At 36.8% G+C, this 21,109-nt stretch overlaps 1 long non-coding RNA gene across 1 annotated transcript in view; it reads left to right on the top strand.

The window, feature by feature from the left end:
- LOC125397092 (uncharacterized) overlaps positions 1-21,109 on the top strand; it is a 55,581-nt gene that overhangs the window by 20,156 nt on the left and 14,316 nt on the right. The window contains exon 3 of the long non-coding RNA XR_007230986.3: positions 16,191-16,396. This is a non-coding gene — a long non-coding RNA (uncharacterized LOC125397092). The remainder of the gene's footprint in view (positions 1-16,190; positions 16,397-21,109) is intronic.

The raw sequence follows: 21,109 nt of genomic DNA, 5'->3' as shown, positions 1-21,109 counted from the left end.
GCTATTGGTCAAACAGTATTGCAAATAATATGGTTTCTGTGTGATTATTTTGGGGCTATACAGCCAGGAACAACAAAGCAGCCCTCCTTCTACAGGCTTTAGATTTGGATGATGGCTTTCCTTCTCTAAATCCAAGCATGTTGTTAAAAGAAAAATTCAGGATTTATGTCTCATGTCTGGAGTCATGTGGTATGGGACAAAAAGAAGATAGATTTTAAGGAAATATTTTACTTTTCTACATGTCCATTTTGTCTACATAATATCTTTCATTGAATATATGTCTATGTGAATAATGACTAAGTTTTCCACAATGAACATTAGATTTTCCTGTAGTAATCTTTGAAGTTTCTAGGAAGAAAATGGGGTCCCACAACAACAATTCCAGTTGGTTAATATGATGTCATGATGCTGATATCACTATTATGAGACCAGTTTTAGGGTAACATCAGTAAAAATAAGAAGTTTTCAAAAAGCCCTATCCAGTACTCATAGACCATTTACAATTATACAAAACAGCAGTCTTGAAACTCTACCATCCTCATGTAAGATGAATCCTTTCTACTTTCTGAAAATTCTCTGTCACAGACAAACTCAAAGTATGTTTCCTAAGTGATTCTAAATTCATTTATGTAAACCACAAAGATATCCATCAATCCATCACAGATGATACATAAATATATATATATATATATATATATATATATATATATATATATATATACATACATACATACACATACATGCATGCTTTGGGGAAATCAACTTTGTTAAAAGCTACCAAGGAGATTTTATATTTTATTGTAATTACTGTGATAACCATAAATTATACATGTTTCCTATTTTATATAATTTAATACTAAGCTGTTTAGCATAATTCTATCAAGAATACCACAGAGTGATTCTAATTTAATTCATCCTGCTGTAGGATACCAGAATGCCTAGGAATAATTAATTGGAAGTTATTTACAAGTATTCAAAGAAGCACAAGTGACACAGATTTATGCAACAGCGCACAGAGACCTGAGATGCTATTACCACAAAGTCAGTAACATTCTGAATACCTGAAACTGTCACATAAGGCTTTACATGTGAGATTCTTTCTCAGATCTCTGAGCACCAGTGATGAAAGCATCTTTAATGTACAACAGGGATAAGTTAATAACTATTAGTATTTACCACGTAAATTACCCTTTGTCTTCTTTTGGGTCTTGTCATAAATTTGTCTGTTAAACTCACATCCAATCACAGAGGCCATCTTAGAGTTCGTCTCCAGCCTTGTGGGTGTATGATGCCTAAAATTCCTTATAATAATCTGGTCCATCTATGCACACTCCACTATAATCAAAGCATGCCACTCATGTTAGTTACTTTTCTCAATGATGGGACAAAATACCTGACAAAAGCAATGTTAAGGAGAGTGGTTTATTTATTTCAGAGTTCTGAGCAATGTAATTGGTTTCAGTGGGCAGGCATGGTAGGGAAGCAGTGTGGTCTTTGGTACAGACTCCAAAGCAGAGAACAGGCAATATGCAGCTAGATTTTTCTTTTCCTCCTCTTATTCACTCTGGATGACCAGTCATAGGATGTTGCTATCCTCATTCAGAGTGTATCATCCTTAGGCTAAAGTTTACCTATAAACCTGGCGAATGCGCTCCCGCTAGCTCTCTCACCTGGCTCCTGCGTGCGGACGGATCGTTTGGATTCTGGTGTAAGCTGGTGTAAGTCTTCCTTCTGTTTATTAAAGCTGTACATTTTGTATTAAGATAGTCTGGGGACTTTTCGTTACTGATGGCCCAGTGGCATCAGTGCCTTCTTGGTTAAACTCCCTGGAAACACTCTCAAAGACATTTATTTAATGCCAGGGGTGATCATTAATTCAGACAGACAATCAAAACTGAATAACATGCATCCCACAACCTCATTCTGCATTCTTCCTGATGACAAAAGTTACAAAATAATCACACACTAGTTCAGAATTATAAATTCCAAGAAAGTAGTGACAGTGGAGGCCCAACTCCTGAAATGTTAGAGGGTCATAAAGTCTGTATTGAGAACTGGACTAAAGGCCAGTCACATCTAGAATTCTGCTAACAAATCTGTCTGCTTTCTACATGTGTTCTGGAAACTTGAGTGAGCCTGAACTGAAAAGTAATGTACTATTGCTGGAGAAAGTTTTCAAATAGCTGACTTCAAGATGTCCCATTATTATATACAACATGCTTACTGGGGCTGATAATAAGGATTCAAATGTAGAAAGTATTTTAAAAGTATTAATTGGGAAAAAAAGATCAAATAAGATAAGTGGGGAGAAAGCACATATATTGTTAATTATGTGAGTAAAGTACTCTTTATTAATTTGAAATTTTTATAAAAGCCATTGTAAAGGATGATTATAGGTGTGTAGTTTCATATCACAAATACAAAGTGTTTAAAAATCATCTGATGCCCTTTCAGGAGGACTATGTTAAACATACTGAGAAGCCCAACAAATTGAAACTCAACAAGTTTTTTGGGAGAACAAATTTTGAGAATAATGGTCCATGTGGTCATAAGTAAACCATCACCATGCACAATCTGAAGAGACAGACAAACCCAGAGGTTCACAACTGCTATCAGTTGGGTTAGAACTGAAAACATCAGAGCCCCAGCAGCAAACACCTACTGAGGCATGAGTGACGGCTGTTAGAACAAACATGACACACACCACTCAGAGGCAGAGTCTTTGAGGATATGCATAAACATTTACTACTAAAAACTTCTACTAAGATGTGTCTATCTGGGGCTGTTTGTACTTTTAAAGGAGAAGAAACCATGGGCATGCTCCATGCCTTTTGGTGCCAGGCAGTTGGCACCATTATAGTGAGCAAATATATGCTAGGGTACGGGAGTGAGAGAGAGGCAAAATGGTTCATGTCCTGTGGAAAAAGGCAGGTGTGAAGAGGCAAAGGCAGTGAGGAAAAGGCTGATGTGGGAAGCTTGCTTGCCAACCAGGGCCTTGGTGCTACCCAGTCCTGAGCTGCTGCCAAGGGTCATGTCTGGGTGAATGGCCCTGCTGCAGCTGCCGTCTGTGTTAATGTTCATGGCGCCTGTTACCACCAAAGGCCATGAGGATGTTCAGAGTCTAAACTTCCGCATATGGCCCCAGGGGCTATCACAATAAGGTATAACCTGAGCTAACACCCAGGTCCACGGAGATGTCATCCAAGCTTGAGTTGCAGCAGATGATCATGTCTGGATCATTGACCCTATCACAGCCAGGGACTTTGTTGAGGTCCATGGTACCTGTTACCATCAAAGGTCGTGCAACTGCCAGGCATATGGGCTCCACCTGGGGTGCTGCTGGAATCGGGGGACCACGGCAATGTAAGAGGCCTGCATTGCTCTCCTGGGCCCATGGTGACATCTGAGCCCAAGCTGCTTTTGCTGGCTATGTCTGGGTCCATGGTCCTCATGCAGTTGGGGTCTGTGTTGCTGTCTGTTGTCCATGTTACCAAAAGGGGCCATGAGAACCATGTAAGGAACCATGTGTTGAAGTACCAGCGTCGTGCTGAATGGGCTGCACCCATCACTGGCCTTAGGAGAGTCACTTCCGCACCAGAGAACTGACCCTACGCTGAGAATATGGACCCTTAATGACCTCAGCGCAGGAGAGCTGGCCCCACCTCTCAGTACAGGTGTTGGAGAGCTGACCCAGGCCCACACCTAAAGGGGATATCCCAGTAGCACCACCAGTTCAGTTACTGCTCAGGCATCTGTCTAGGGTTTTTAGTGGTCACTCCCCAACATCTCACCCATCTGTGACCTCTTGGAGTAAGTGAAGGGACTGGTCCTACTGAGTCATAGCTGCAGTGTCTCCATGACTCGGGCAATAGCAGAATATCCAAGAGAAGATTCAGGGAGGATCCAGCATTGCTTGTGTACCAGAGGCCTTGAACCTGCCCAACAACACATCACACAGTGTTTACAAGTAAAGCTGTTTGAATAAGAGTCTACTCTGTGACAGACACACAGCAGCTCCCAATGCCAATAAAACAAAGAAGATGATGGAGGTGTGAGAAATACAAAACATAGTGTTGCTTTTTAAGGTTTTTTTGGGGGGATGTTTTTCCTGGAGGGTGTTTTTTGTATATTCTTATTTTTATTTTTTATTTTTTGTGTGACTACTCCCATAGAGTTTACATAATTTTTTTTTCTAATTGAGGTAGAAAAAATATGTACCAGACTTTTATGAAGTGGGGAAGTATTAGTGTACAAGTCTAGTCTGAATTTACAATTTTATCTTACCGATAACAGAAATAAAATGATAGTGATTATCTATGTAGGTTACAGTAAGGTGGCCTAGGGACAACAGAAAGACTCAAGATTCCCTCACATAATTATATTTCTTCTTTATTTCTTTATTCTTACCTTTGTGTTGCTTTACAGCTTTTCCCACCAAAGTTAAACACTATCCCCTAAAGTAGGGATATGACTCTCAAGAGACAAGACATAAAGCAACTAGCAAGGCAGCAAAAGCTCTTAAGGATTAAAGATTTGCAAGACTAAGTTCTTAATCAAGTACCAACCACTGGGAACAAAGGTACTAATACCCAGCGAAACTATCTGATGCTCAAACACGGCATCCAAAGGTACAGATTTCCTTAGCCATCAATTATGATGGGGCTGCCTCTGTGTTTCTATAGGTCATCACTCATTCATGCTACTATACGTAACCACCCCCAAATAATGCTTACTAGTTTGCTAAAAAAGATTAGGTGGAATTTCTTTGGCCTATTGTCTGCATCGTATCTGGAATAGATAGGCATGTGATCACATCACCCCAAGCAAATGCACACACCAGCGTCAGCAGGAATTTGATATGGTGGTAAATCAGGACACAAAAAGTGGCAAATACACATTGCACTGAAGCAGCTCTGGTCCTATTACCAGACCCATAATGTCTAGCACTCACCAGAAATTTTTCTGGCCAGGCAAAAAGCAAAACTAAGACAGAACAGACAAAAAAGTGTGAGGTCTAAGGACTCTATCCCAGTACATGGCTGACTGATTTCAACAAAATATTTAGTGAGGTAGTAGCACAATATGTGCTCCATAGTATTTGAAAGAAAATAGGATGACAATCATTCATTTTCTTGTTTCTTTTAATTTTAAAACATTTCTTTTATGTGTTGATGGATATCTATAAAGCTATATGAAAAGATATTTCATATTCAAATAATAAGAATTTAAAAAATATTTATAGTAATCTTCCCCAAACCAGATCAAGGAGTTAAACTCCTTAACTTCCTTGGGTAATAAATCTAGACCTGTAATTGCTGAGGTAAATGGATTTTATTTATGTAAATAAATATCCCCTGAAAATAAAAAACAAAACAAGATAAGTTGCCATTATGCCATTATGCCTTACAACTACTTAAAAATATTGGAAGAAGCAACATCTGCAAGGATAATAAAAGCAATTTATCTGAAGGTGAATGTTATCTCAATAACCACAGAAATGGTCCATAGAAAATCATAGAGATCAAGAGCCACTGTGGTTAAATGAACAGACTTAACTGCCATGGACGACACACCAGCTGTAGGATATATATAGATGGGAATGACAGTTTTAGAGGATGTCTGAGATGTGGGAATAGAGCCAAGTTAGAGAAGATAGGTAGAAGCCATGGAATAAAAAGCACAGGATATTAAAACAAATTCATGAGAGTGACTTAATAATTAGGATATGGTTATTGTCTTTTCATTTTATACATACCCCACAACACATGCATGTATGCATGCATGCATACACATACATATATAATTTTATTAACATGTATCAATTGACATTTTGATGGGATTCAGTGTAATACTTCAATAAATGCAAAAGTAATTCTGTCATCAAATTTTCTGTGTGATAGATACATGAGAAATATTTTATTTATTTGTATGAGTGTAGATGAGCATGAGCGCGTGTGCGTGCACACACACACACACACACACACACACATATATACACACACACACACAAAACCACGTTGGTACTTAGAGGACAACTTTAGGAGTCAGTTCTCCTTCCACCATGTGAGTCTCAGGGTTGCAACTTAGGCCTTCAGCCTTGGGAGCAGCTGCCTTTCCCTGCAGGCCATCTCAGCACCATCATGCATGGGGGCGTCTGGGGTCCTCTGCTCTACACTTTCACTTCTCAAAGTTTTCCAAAACATTCAGATATAATTTCCTCTGATACTGAAACAATAAATATTGTTTGTAGATGAAAGCAATATCAGAATGTCAAGATCGTCACCCAGCAATAATCTTTTGTTAACTCAACATCAGCCGTGTTGGATATAAACACTCGATTTATACATTATAGTTTTTTCACATTCCAATAAGAAACAGAAAAATTTAAAGAGCTGACAGAATTTATTATCAGTTTCCTTAGAATGCCAAAGTAATGATAATAATGTTTAACTTTCAACAGTAATGTTACAGTTTTCCATCTTAGTGGAGAACAAATGAACAGATTCAAACGTAGCTATCAATAGTGCAGACATTGACTATTGAAGATTCCACAGTCACAAAATGTTATTCTTAAAATCTTAATGTAGATGCTGTAATGTTGAGCTTATGATCTCCGGAACCCATCTCTGACAGCATATCCACTATCCTTGATGATACCTTTTTGACTCCGGAACCCATCTCTGACAGCATACCCACTCACCATGATGATAACTTGTTGCAAGTGTCACTTACAACCCACTTGAAATGGCTTATTTTATTTATTAAAATGTTTTGCTTACTTTTGAGTTTTCCCATTCTTTTAGTATAATGTTTAAATGTAGTTAGGTTCCAAGAGCTGTTCACCCTTTTCATTCTTTAAAATATGTCTTCCTAGACCTCTGCTTTCCTGTGGGACCACACTACTTTTTGCAGTCACTATAAAAAGAACAATGATCTTCTCCACTTATTTCTGTAGTGATCCTAGCACATTCCAAATCCATCCTGTGCTAGAGAAACCTTCTTAAATAACTATGTGGCTGAGCTATTTCATGGCCTAAAAATCTCCTGAAGTTGCCCGATGACTTTAGGGATTTCTATGGGCTTCTTAACTCATAAAAGAGTTCTGTGGCTAGTGAATTGTCAGGGGTATAGGAGACATTCACTGTCTGTAAATGCATAAACAATTTATAATGATTTATTTCCACAGAAGGTTTCTTATCAATTTAATACTTTCAACTGATTTCATGTTAATATGAACTTATGAATTGCTCTATTAAAATTATTTCTAATGGTTGTTTTCAGATGCTGTGTGCCCTAGTAATGGAGAAATGTTTGTTCCTCGAGGTTCTCTATAAGACAAGTCAATTGCTGCCACCATAGCTTTGATCTTTTTATCATTATTCTTTCATCATTATTAAAGTTCCAGAATTTTACTTAGAAAAATATACAATTCAGTTGACATATCTCACTTTAATTGTGTATGTATGTCCATGAGTGAATGAGTACACCTGCATGGTAGCAGAGATCACCCTAGGTGCTGTTCCATATCTTTTTGAGATTGTTTCTCACTGGGTCCAGTACCTCTAGAATTAAGTTTTAGCTGGCTGACCAATGAGCTTCAGTGATTCCTACTCCACCACTCACTTTCTAACACTGTGGATATACTTTTACACGGGTGCTAGGGATTAATCTGAGGTCCTTATGCTACAAGAGCAAGCATTACTTTGGTGGGTCAGCTCCTCAGTTCCTCATTTTATTTTACTTTGCTTTTCAGTGCTCTTCTTCATATTTATTCTATTGGATCAAGTGAGCACCTGGGCTACAGGTTATTAATCTGTATCTGTCATGAGATTTTTACAAGAGATAACTGATCAATAATATGTGCTGTATGGAAATTGAACTTATTAATCAATAGGAGATGAGTAATTACTGTTTCCTAAGTAAACAATAGTCAATGACTCTTCCAAATTCTTTCTTTTATATTTATAGACAATGCATTAAGGATTTGATGAAGTATATCATATAAACAAAAACAGCTGTTTGACAATTGACCATTGTCTTGAATAATGTCCTGACAAGAAAATTCAGGTCCCAGCAGACAGAGAAGCTCACTAACAATTCTTCTAGTTAGACTATTATTGGAGTGCTCTCAGAGAAATAATAGATATGTGATTCTATCTATCAGTGTAACCTATCAGTAGAAGCATTATAAACACATCTCAGGGCAGGCTCTAAAACTACACTGTGAAATCCTGTCTCAAAAAATCCAAAGAAACAAATAAGCAAACAAACAACAGCAATAACAAAACCACTCCAAAGCATAGAATCATCACTTAAGGAATAGTTTAAATACTGATGTGATAAGTCAATCTTTTCTGAAGGTGCAGATAATGCAGCTTGATGACAAGTGTTAAATTATGTAATATATTTATTATATATTTATATAATATATTTAAAAACTATGTTTCTAGGAATCATAAGTGAATAAAGTATACAGAATTGTTCTAAGCAATAATTACCACAGTATTGGTCATCAGAAACTAATCATGAGCTCATCAAGAGTTCAACAGCAATGGAGGGTAAACTTACATTATTTACAATGACAGTTATACATACATACATTCTCTCTCTCTTTGTGTGTGTGTGTGTGTGTGTGTGTGTGTGTGTGTGTGTGACACACAGGGAAAGAAAAAGAGAGTAGGAAAGAGTAGATTGTGAAGAGAAAGCAAGAACTGATATCATTGTAAAAGCCTCAATGTGGAGTCTTTACTTTATGATCAACACAGTTTATTTATTCTGCATGTTCCACTTTATTCTGACATTATTTTGCCCAATTCTCTTTGTGGATATACTCATCTCTAGCCCCTCAAAAGAAGGAAACTGGTATTGATGAACCAATGACAGGGTAAAAAAAAATGAGCACAATATTAGAAATCATAAAATTGGTTTTCATGGGTCTTTAATTTTGAGAAACTTTTATACTTAACAGAGTGAGAGGTGAAAACCAGAAAAAAAATCTAAATAGGTAACAGGTGTCTGGATAGAGGAAATGAGGACTTTAGTTTGGAACTTGAAAATGAAAATATATAAGAAATGTCAGAAAATAGAACTTTAAATTTCACCCTACTTAGTTTAAAATTCAAGACCACCACAAATGATTTAATCTCCATTTAATTTTGTGGATTTTGGATTGCATGTCTTTAGAGATAAGGTCAACATTTGACAATATGGTGACTATATCTGACTATGGTGATCTAAAAATAATTCCCTAAAAAAGCCTGTAAATGATTCTTTTTAGCTTTTCTTGCACAGGCAAGATCACTGAAAATGAAATATGACAAAATAATTTTTGATTTGAAGAGCAATGCCAAGCATCTTTTCAGCTGTGAAAAAGAGTTGGCCCACCATCTTTAGATGTGAGCCTATTCAGTGTTTTTGATTGAATCCAGGCCCAGACTATGAATAGCTAACTTGGTCAGATTGGCCTTTAGTTTGCTTGCAAAGCTTTCTTTGATGCTGATTCATAAATGATACTTGCTGAATTACAGAACGTCATTATTTTTCATTATAAAAAGCGTACTAAATAGAAATTACTATTACATGCCAGGTCCTGCTTTGGGGAGGAAAGAGCCAATGACTGGAATAGAGATGCAGTTTGCTGGCAGAGAGGAAAGAAACTGCAGGTTCTAATCCTCTCGGCTTTGATATGGCACAACACAAGTCTGATAACACATGACCTATTTTCATCTACTGGTTGATGACTGGATGGAGATAATTAATAAACTCTTAAATGAAGAGTTATTCATTATATTACAACCCTCTTCCAAGGATGGCTAGTGAGGTTCTTGATGCTAAATGATTTGTTACTCAATGTGAATTCTTTGGTCCTGCTTACATCTATTCTAATGAGAACCTTTTTCAATCATTATTCCCCTCCTCTCTGTGTGTATGTGTGTTTGTGTGTATGTATCCTTGACTCGCTGAGCACATACATACCACAGGACATGTTTGGAAGTTAGAGGACAAACCTGGTTCAATTAGGTCTTCTCCTTTCACTTTGTTTGAGGAAATCTCTCCCATTATTTACCACCGAATACTCTAGGCTAGCTGACTGCCTGTAGGATATTATCCCACATCTATCCCACCACAAGAGTTCAGGATTACATATATAACTACTGTAAGCGGCTTTATGTGAGTTCTGGGAATCAAAATATGCTTGTTTGCCACATACTTTTCCTACGTAGCAATTTCTCCAACTTCAGAAAATCTTAAATATTTGTAAAGGAATATTAAATTTCTAAGTTATGACATTTTACTTTCATGGACTGGGGAGGTAACTCATTGGTGGAGCACCTTTGTTGCTTTACTCATGCAACAAAGGCCCTGAATCTGATCTCTATCATGGGAGAGAGAGAGAGAGAGAGAGAGAGAGAGAGGAGAGAATTTCTTTTAACTCAGCCACTAGGCAACGAACCAATCTGTGTGCTTTTTCCATCACTTTTGTAAGTATCATACTTGATTTTTAAGTTGCAATAAAATAGAAGATACAGTTCTTTTCTTCCAATGGCTGCTGGTGCAATAAAAAACATGATCAGGCATATAAAATATATAAAATGGAATAAACCAAAATACTAGTATTATTGACACCATTAATTTCAGATATGTTTATATAATTTTGAAGACAAATACCTATTGCAGCATTGTGGGTCTAAAATGACCCATGAAGACTTGTGCTATGACCTTGACCTTCAGTTTGACACTGTAGATGATGGTAGACTTCTCATAGATAATGTATAGTGGGTAAAATTAAGTTACTGAGAACAGGCCTTTGAAAGGGGATATAGAAAGATCTGACCTGTCTTCTTACCACCCTTATCTCTCACAATTATTGGATATAAGACTTTTTCCACTGGATGCTTTGCACCATTTCCTATTATCTCCATGGAGCCTTGAGAGCAGGAGACAGTCTGGAAGAAGGAAGTCTACCAAACTGGTAGCCAAACTAGGTTTGTTCTGCTTTTAAGCTGATTATCATGGATTTTTTTACACTAAGGGAAAGCTGATTCATAAATCCATGAATGGAGTGATAAGTAAATAATGAAAGCTTTACTCAATGATTTTTTTCTTTTTTTATTTAAATTCAAAGTTTATTAAATTATAAAAGTTTCCATTTCCGCCCCTCCTCCCAACACCCTCCCACTCCCTCCACTCCCCCTCCTCCTCCCTCTCCATCCCCTAGAGCAGTCAGGGTTTCCTGCCCTGTGGGAAGTTCAACTTCCTCTCCCCTCCCTCCAGGTCCAGGAAGGTGAGTATCCAAACAGACTGGATCCCAAAAATCCAGTATATGCGGAGGAAACAAGTCCCAGAGTCATTGTCAATGGCTTTTCAGAAAGGCTCCGGGCCAGCCGCATTCAGAGAATCCAGCCACATTCAGAGAATCTGGTTGGATCACGTGCTCGTTCAGTCCCAGTCCAACTGGCCTTGGTGAACTCTCATTAGATCAGTCCCCTTGTATCAGTGGGTGATCGCACCCCTCGTGGTCCTGATTTCCTTTTTCATGTTCTTCCTCCTTCTGCTCCTCATTTGGACCATGGGGGGCTCAGTCCGGTGCTCCAATGTGGGTCTCCGTCTTAAAACACCTTCTGTTGAAAACAGTCGTACTTAGAGTCTATTCAGATTCCATAGAAAACAGAACACATGGAATGAGTGAAGGCGTGAACCAAACAAGAGAGAGACATGGCAAGAGTATAGTAATGTGCAATATAGGTGCATGACAAATGAATCATAGGTAGGTAGACTAGTAGATAGATATAAGTAGATAAATAATAGATATACATGGTAGAAGATAGATGATGGAAGATAGACTTAAGGATAGATGATAGCTTCAAAATAAATGGATGGTTAGGAGGTAAAAACATAAATAATAAATAAAAAATTGACAATAAATAAATATAGATCATAAATATATAATAGAAAGTTTGTAGATAGATGACACATGGAAAATTGATACAAAGATGATAGAGGGTAGATGCTGATAGATGATCAAGGTAAAGGAAGACAGACAGACAGACAGACAGGCAGATGATACATAGATAGTCGTTAGATGGATGGATAGACAGAAGATAGATAGATAGATAGATAGATAGATAGATAGATAGATAGATAGATAGATAGATGAATCTTAGTTAGAATTCCTATAGCTGTGAAGAGACACCATGACCGTAGTAACTCTGATAAAGGAAAACATTTAATTGGGGCTGGCTTATAGTTCAGAGGTTTAGCCTATTATGGTCATGGTGAGAAGTATGACAGCATAAAGGCAGCCATGCAGCAACTGAAAGTTCTACATCTGAATCAGCAGGCAGTAGGTAGAGAAAGGGACACTAGGCTTAGCTTGAGTTTCTGAAATCTCAAAGTCCACACCTAGTCACACACTTCTTTCTAATATTGGCACATCTCCTAATAGTGACACTCCTTATGAGATTATGGGGGCCATTTTTATTCAAACCACCACAGATAGATAGTATAACAGTATAACAGACAAATGGCAAGGATGTCTTGTGTGGAAACTGACCACTGAAATCACAGAGAATCAGAAGTTTCCTGATAGACTATGTGCAAGCTAGAGAATGACATACTGGTATCATGAATTGTTCTTCATTCCATCACCTGAAAGTCAGTTCCAGAGTCTTAAGGTCAAAGGATCCAAAAGCTCCATATCCTACAGTGAGAAGGTGCATGTCTGGGGTCTATGTGGGAAAGAACACCTGAGCTCTCCACAGGCCAATGCCTGGTGTCTGTGGGAGCAGCCTCAGTCTGTGGATTCCAATGCTGATCTCTTCTAGAAAATTATAGATACATTAGGAGGTAAAACTCCAGTAGAACCCTAAAACCAGTCAAACTGATATAGAAAATTAGTCATCACATGGAAAAATAGAAACATTTTGTTCTTTGAAAGAGCAGTTTTAAAATGATTTAAAACCTGCATACGTATTCATACCTGGACACAGCATCATAGACCTCATCGTTTTAACATGATCAAAGGCTTATTAAATGCTAGAGCAAAAAAATCTGTACAAAATTGGTATGTACAAAAGGAATGGCATTGATAGACAATGAAGAATATGATTGCTGAGGATGGACCTCAGCATAGAATAATAGCCTGACATATGCCAGGTTCTGGGTTTGATCTCTAGTACTGGAATAACAAAGACCACAAACCGTATGAAAAGAGCTGGAAGTATATCATTTTAAATAATTGAGTTGTGGGTTAATGAGATGAGAAGAGCCGGGAGTGACAGGTACTGAGTGGGATGTAGGAGCAATGGCATTATAGAGATGTTGCTATAGATATATCTTATTTATCAGAGTATTGCTTTTCTGAACAATGAAAAGAAAGTAAGTCCCTATAAATTAGAGTAAGGAATCACTTGCTGATTTTATTGCTCCCAACCCAGTCTACTTTAAAGATGAAAGAAACTGAAACAATCTAAGCAATTCAGAGAAACGCATGCAGTCAGAGTGGAACTAATCAGATTTCCACAGGGGGCCAGGGAAAAAAGTGAAATAGATTACAAATCAATGTCCTAAAAAAAAATGGTCATTGTGAAAGACTTGTTCAGTCAGTTTTGAAATAGGACAAGCTCATGAAGCAAAGCCAAGTTAGACTTCAGTTTTTACTGTGTGTGGTCTGCTGGCTCAGAAATGGTGCAGCAGAAACTCCACTGCTGAGTCAATGTGTCAGGACTTGCAGGAAGACCACTCTGCATCCAGTCACTCACCGCCACTGTGCTTGGCAGGCTGTGATCACCCAGATCATTTTTGTCCTACAGTCACACTCCCTGTGCAGAGAGAACAGTCTGGAAAGTACCTTTTTTATATAGGAAATGGCTTATTAAATTACAGATGTAGCCAAATATGATAATCTTATATTCTCCAAATGGCTTTCTTTGTTTGTCTAGAACTTTTATTAAATAGAAAGTACTGTTTCTGACCCACACTTTTGCCAAAAGATTTCAACTGTATGAAGCTACACTTCAGCGTCTTTATTACAATTTTTAAGAGTTTTCTCCAATGGTTTCCTGTCCAGACTGTTACTGGGGATGGACCTGGGAGGACTTAGACATGAGTATACTCAGAGTGTATGATGGAAAATTCCCAAATAATCAATAGAAATATTATGTTAGAAGAAAGAAGAAAATGATAAATTCTAATCACAGGCTGTCTGAACTTGCTATATATGCATAGATAGGCGTGTTCACACACCATTGTTTTCTATTTTCGGTCTGTACTTACTCCAAAAACAATTGCTTATACACCACACTCAACAAACTTCATTTGAAGTCTTGGATCTTCTGTGGACTCATGGACTTTCCCTAAAGCAAATTGACTATCACCAGGGACAGTTTGATAACTTTTGTTCTACCTTTGCTCTGAATGTCTGAGTCGTGTTGGCCTAGTAGGGAACTATATGTTGTGGTTTCCTGCACATATGCTAACATACTTAGAGGCCAGTTTCTCTAGTCCTTATAACTGTCACTGACTCTCTTCCCTGATCTCTTCTGACCCGAAAAGGAGTAACTAGGAAAATGGACATAAAAAGAAATGAAAAACAAAAGACTATTAATACTAAGATCCCACAATAGAAAAGAATATAACATTTTGGGAATTTTTTATCATTATTTTATAAAAGATCATTCCAAAAAACACTAAAGAAGAAAACTTAGATGAAAGTAATGGGCATAAATAAAAGAGAATCATGCGATTGCTTTATCTTGCCAAGGATTTTGTCAAAATGACTCATTGTTTCAGACAACTTACAGAAGAAAAGCTTCTCAAATCTTTGTGGAAAACTGGAATCGAACGAGTTTTGTAACTAGTGAAGCCAAGAAAACCCAACAAATTCAAGAAAAATAGAAGCAGGCACTAAATTGACTGGTAGTAAGGGAAATGTCTCAGGAAATAATAAATTATTGGTAGTAAATAAATGTCTCATATATAACTATTTATATATGACAAAATTATATAGTTCAATGAATAAAGCACACATCATTTCTATATTATTTGAAAAATATATTGCCATCTTGATTTCAAAAGAAGTGGCATGCAGCAAACAATTTATATTGAAATGCAAAATGCTCCTTAACTTCTTTTTAAATATGATTAGAAGTTTATATTGTTTAATTTGTTCATTAGGTGATAATATCCCATTTCAAAATAAACTACTTTAAAATCTGAAAGTTTAGGGCCTGAAACAAACACCTCTAGTTTCAGTAACTTGAATGTTATAGTATTTGCTACGCTTTTCACCCATGGTGTCACCCCTAGTTAAATACTACAATAATAAGGGATAGAAAACTGCTCAGAGCAGCTGAGATTCAAGTAGCTGCTTGCTGAATCCTAATTTGTTTTTAATGTTTCCAAGAAAGCATATTGTTCAGTCATGTTCAGCTCCTTGTCTAATTTGCAATGTCAAGTCAGAAAACAGATACATAGTTTCACTACCTCAGAGGCATGCCTAGATAAAGTCCTCTAGACTGCTTCTTACTTTTGAGTCCAGCTGTAAATACACAGTGAGACTGAACTGTGGTCAAAAAATAAGTTTTTGAGATCATGGTTTTGCTGCCCTGAAAAGTTTGTATTAACATCATCAGTACTGTTAGAAGATTTGGGAGAGATAGGGCAGTTCCCTGTAACTTCATGTTAATAAGAATGGGCTTTTCTTCACTTAAATAAATGGAAACATCTTAATATATGATCACAAATGGGCAGATATAGCGTAGGCACTGCAGTGGTAATTATAGCCACTATAATTCCACTATAGTGGAATTAGCTGGATGTGGAAGCCTTCACAGTTCCTCTTTTCTGTGGGCAATAAGGTGCACACTGCTTGTCTTGCCTCAGGGCAAGTGATCTCTAAAAGGAATATGCTCCATATTTTCTCATGAATGGGAATTATTTGTTGCTTATTTCTTGAATTTTTATCTCATTTTGTATAAAATTGGCAGCCATTCCCATTGCATAGTAGCAAATGGAAGGTGATTACCGAGTGACCTCCTCCTGCCACACTAATTGGCTATGGTTAGGAACCCCCAAACTTACACCTTATTACTTAGGAGTTAATAGATCTCATTAAAAAATAATAATTTTTCTTAACATATAACAAATTTTCTTCATATTGCTTTGTTGATATATTTAATTTCTCATTTCAGGAACTACAATGTCAAAGTAACATAAAAAGATTAATACAGTTACATAAGAATGGTATAAGAAAAACATATGAGCTTGTACATTATCCAATGCAAAACTGAGGACAGAAGCCTATGATTATAAATTATAGCTAACAGTACACTGTGGAGAAAACTTTACATATAAAAGACACTGAGATCTGTTCATCCTTTCATTATTTAAGTATGAGGTGAGTTACTTTTAATATTTCATTCTGATTTATTATATTAGAAAATTTAAAGTTGGAAGCTTCTATAAAGCATGGGCTAATTAATATATGTTCACAGCACTAAGAATTAGTGATGGTTACCATACTGGTAGGTGGATTTGACTTTACAGCATTTACAAGTCTGAGCTTGCAAACATGGCTCCCAAAATATATCTCAGATATCAGATGATGTGTCAAAAACAGTTTTTACACACTGAATAACTTGAACATTTTGAGAAGTTAATTTTATAATGTATCCAATGTATTTGAAGAAAACAAATATGTATTTCCTTGTAAATAGGACACTATATGCATACAAACGTTACATCCCCACTTTACTAAAGGAAAATAAAGGGATTTTAGCATATTTAAATATACTGTCTCCGATTATATGCACTTTGTCACTGTAAATTAATCTTATTTCTGCCTATTTCACTCAAGTATTCCAGGAATGTGACATTTGGCATTTAGTTAATATTCCATGGGCATTCATTCAGTAAAGGAGGATCATTCCTTTGCCCAACCTACATTCTTCTTGTTTTAATTTCTGTGGATATTAAAACAAAAGTTTCTGTATTCAAATGCCATGTTTCAAAACTTATTCCTGTATGAAACAGTGGTTGTGCAGGTGCCAGCTCCTAAGTCCCTGCCACTAATTGAAGAGCTATTGGCTGTTGGCTGGAGGAAGATGAGTCACTTTGATTTCTGAGTTGGTTGCCCATGCTACAGTTGATGATTCCACATTTAAGTGCACATTGACAATTTTAACAGGCCTCAGTGAGTTATTTAAAATAGTAAACAGAGAATATGAATTTTGGAAGAAGATATATTGAGAGAGTTGGAGGAAATGGGAGGAAGGGGGTAGAGCCAATAAAATGATTAAGATACATTGTATACATCACTGAAATTTGCAAAGAATAAACTTTTTTTAAAACTTAATTACAATATCAAAGTGAAGAAAACAAAGAATTTTGGAGTAATACTCTTCTTTTTTTACATTTTTACATTTTTTCGTGGTTTTATTTTACATACCAACCAGTTTCCTCTTCCTCCCCTTCTTCCATTCCATCCCCCATCTCCATTCTACCGTCTCCCCATCCACTCCTCCTCCATCTCCATTCAAATGGGCTAAGGGCTCCCTTTGGAATCAACAAAGCATGGCATAGCAGGTTGAAGCAGGACCAAGCTCCTCCCTGCTTCATCAAGGCTGAATAAGGCATCCCACCATAGAGATTAGGTTCCAAAGAGTCAGCTCATGTATTAGGGACAGGTCCTCGTACCACTTCTATGGGTCCCACAAAAGACCAAGCTACACAACTGTCAACCAGGTGCAGAGGATCTAGTTTAGTCTCATGCTGGTTTCCTAGCAGTCCATATAGAGTCCTTGAGTTTCTACAAGCTCAGGTCAGCTGTCTCTGTAGGTTTTCCCATACTGATCTTGATGCCCCATCCCGTGCCTTGCTCATATAATCCTTCCTCTCTTCCTCATTTCAGCTGGAATCCTGGAGCTCAGCCCAGTGCTTGGCTATGGTTCTCTGCATCGACTTCTGTTAGGTACTGGGTGAAAGTTCTATGATTAAATTAAGGTGTTCATCAATCTGATTGCAGGGGAAAGCCACTTTAGGAATCCTCTCAGCTATTGCTAGGAGTCTTAGCTGGAGTCATCCTTGTGGGTTGCTGGGAGTTTCCCTGTCACCAGGTTTCTTACTAACCCCATAATGGCCTACTCTACCAAGTTATCTCTTTCATTACTTTCCCCCTACATACTGTCCCCAACTTAACCATCCTCATTCCTCATGTTCCCATACCCACATTACCTCCACTTTCCTCTGCCCAACCCCCAGTTTACCCAGGATATTTCATCTATTTCCTTTTCACATAGAAATCCATGCAACCTTCTTAAGGTTCTCCTTGTTGCCTACCTCCTTGCTTATTATATGGGACTGAGGATACCATGCTTATATTTCTGGATCTTGGTTACCTCACTCAGGATGATCTTTTTCTATTTCTATCCATTTGCTTGCAAATTTCATAATATTATTGTTTTATTCCACTGAGTAATAAATGCTCCATTTTGTAGATATATCACATTTTCTTGAGCAATTCTTCACTTTAGGGTCATCTAGGTTGTTTCCAGATTCAAGCTATTATGAATATAATGCTGCCATGAACATAGTTCAGCAAGTGTCCTTGTGGTATGGTTGAATAGCGTTGAGTATATGCCCAAGAATTCATTGGGTCTTGAAGTAGACTGAGTCCCAGTTTCTGAAAAACCACCATAATGATTTTCAAAGTGGCTGTACAAGTTCGCACTCCCACCAACAATGTAGAAGTGTTCCCCTTACTCCACATCCTCTCCAACATAGGCTGTCATTAGCATTTTTGATCTTGGCCATTCTGACAGGTGTAAGATGGCAACTCAGAGTCATTTTGATTTGCATTTTCCTGATAGTTAAGAATATTGAATACTTCTTTAAGTTTATCTCAGCCATTCAAGATTCTTCTCTTGAAAATTCTCTGTTTAAACCTGTACTTCATTTATTTTTCTTTTTTTTCTGTACTTCATTTTTTAAATTGGATTATTTTTTTTATTTTGAAGTCTAGTTTCTTGAGTTTTTTATATATTTTGGAGATGAATCCTCTGTCAGATGTGGGATTCATGAAGCTCTTTTCTCATTCTGTGTGTTGCCATTTAGTCTTATTGATAGTATTCTTTGCCTTACAGAAACTCTTCAGTTTCAGGACATTCCATTTATTAATTGTCTGTCTCAGTGTCTGTGCTAATGGTGTTATGTTTCGAAAGTAGTTTCCTATGCCAATGCATTCTAGACTACTTCCCACTTCCTCTTCAATATGATTCAGAGTAACTGGATTTATGTTGAGGTCTTTGCTCCACTTGGACTTGAGTTTTGTGCAGGGTGATAGATATGTATCCATTGCATTCTTCGACATGCTTTCTTTTTTCCATCACATATTTTTGGCTTCTTTTTGAGAAACTACTTATTCATAAGTGTGTGGATTTATATCATGGTCTCCAGTTCAATTCCATTGATTCATGTGTCTGTTTTTATGCCAGTACCAAACTGTTTTTCTATAATAGCTCTATAGTAGAGCTTGAAGTCAGGGATGCTGATACCCCCCGAAGTTCCTTTATTGTACAGGATTGTTTTAACCACCATGAATTTTTTTCCCATATGATATTGAATACTGTGGGGTTTTATTGAGGTCTATGAAGAATTGTGCTGGGATTTCGGTGGGGACTACATTGAATATGTACATTACTTTTTATAAGATTGCCATTTTTACTGTGTTGATCCTACTGGTCCCTGAGCATGGAATATCTTTACATATTCAGATTTCCACGCCAATTTATTTTCTCAACATCTTTAAATTCTAGTCATAGGTTGTTCAATTTTCATTTGGTTAGAATTACTCCCAAATATTTTATATTTTTTGTGACTATTGTAAAAGGTGATGTTTCTTCTGATTTCTTTTTCAGTCTATCATTTGTATATAGGAGAGCTACTGATTTTTTTTTAGTTAATCTTGAGTCTAGCCACATTACTGAGGGTATTTATCAGCTGTAGGAGTTCCCAGGTAGAATTTCTGGGTCACTTATGTATATTACCATATCATCTGCAAATAGTGAAAGTTTAACTTCTTCCTTTCCAATTTGTATCCCCTTGATCTTTTGTTGTCTAGCTCTAACTAGAACCTCAAATACTATAATGAATAGATATGGAGAGAGTAAACAGCCTAGTCTTGTCCCTGATTTTAGTTGAATCACTTTGACTTTTTCTTCAATTAATTTGAAGTTTACTATTGGCTTGCTGTATATTGCCTTTATTTCATTTTGGTATGTTCCTTGTATCCCTATTCTCTCCAGAACTTTTATCATGAAGGGGTGTTGCATTTTGTCAAAGGCTATTCCAGCATCTAATAAGATGATCATGTGCATTTTTCTTTCAGTTTGTTTACGGGGCAGATTATATTGACAGATTTTCATATGTTGAACCATTCCTGCATCTTAGCATGACGCTTACTTGATCATGATGAATGATTTTTTTTATGTGTTCTTGGATTTTGTTTGCCATGTTTTATTGAGTATTTTTGTATCAATGTTCATGAGTGACATTGGTCTGGAATTTTCTTTTTATGCTGCTTCTTTGTTTGGTTTTGGTATCAGAGTAAATGTGGCCTCATGAAAAGAATTTGTCAATTTTCCTTCTGTTTTAATTGTGCAGAACAATTTGAGGAGTACTGAAATTAGCTCTTCTATAAAATACAGAATTCTGTGCTGAAAAGATATGGTCTTGGGATATTTTTGGTTTGAAGATTTTTAATGACTGTTTCTATTTTCTTAGGGGTTAGAGGTCTGTTTAAATTGATTATTTGACCTTGATTTATTTTAGTATGTATTACCAATTAAGAAAGTTGTCCATTTTGGTTAGATATTTCCAATTTTGTGGCATATAGGCTTCTAAAGTATGATCTAATGAATCTCTGGATTTCCTCAGAGTCTGTTGTTATGCCACATTTTTAATTTCTAATTTTGCAAATTTGGATATTCTTTCTCTTTCTCTTCAATAGTTTGGGGAAGGGTTGTACTATCTTGTTGATTTTCCCAAAGAACCAATTTTTTTATTGATTCTTTGTATTGCTATTTTATTTATTTTTAATTTATTTCAACCCTGA

Source organism: Myodes glareolus, chromosome 4, assembly GCF_982192425.1.
Source record: "Myodes glareolus chromosome 4, mMyoGla1.1, whole genome shotgun sequence".
Lineage (NCBI taxonomy): Eukaryota > Metazoa > Chordata > Mammalia > Rodentia > Cricetidae > Myodes > Myodes glareolus.
Note: the sequence above shows the minus strand (reverse complement) of the source record. Positions and strands in the feature narration are given on the sequence as shown.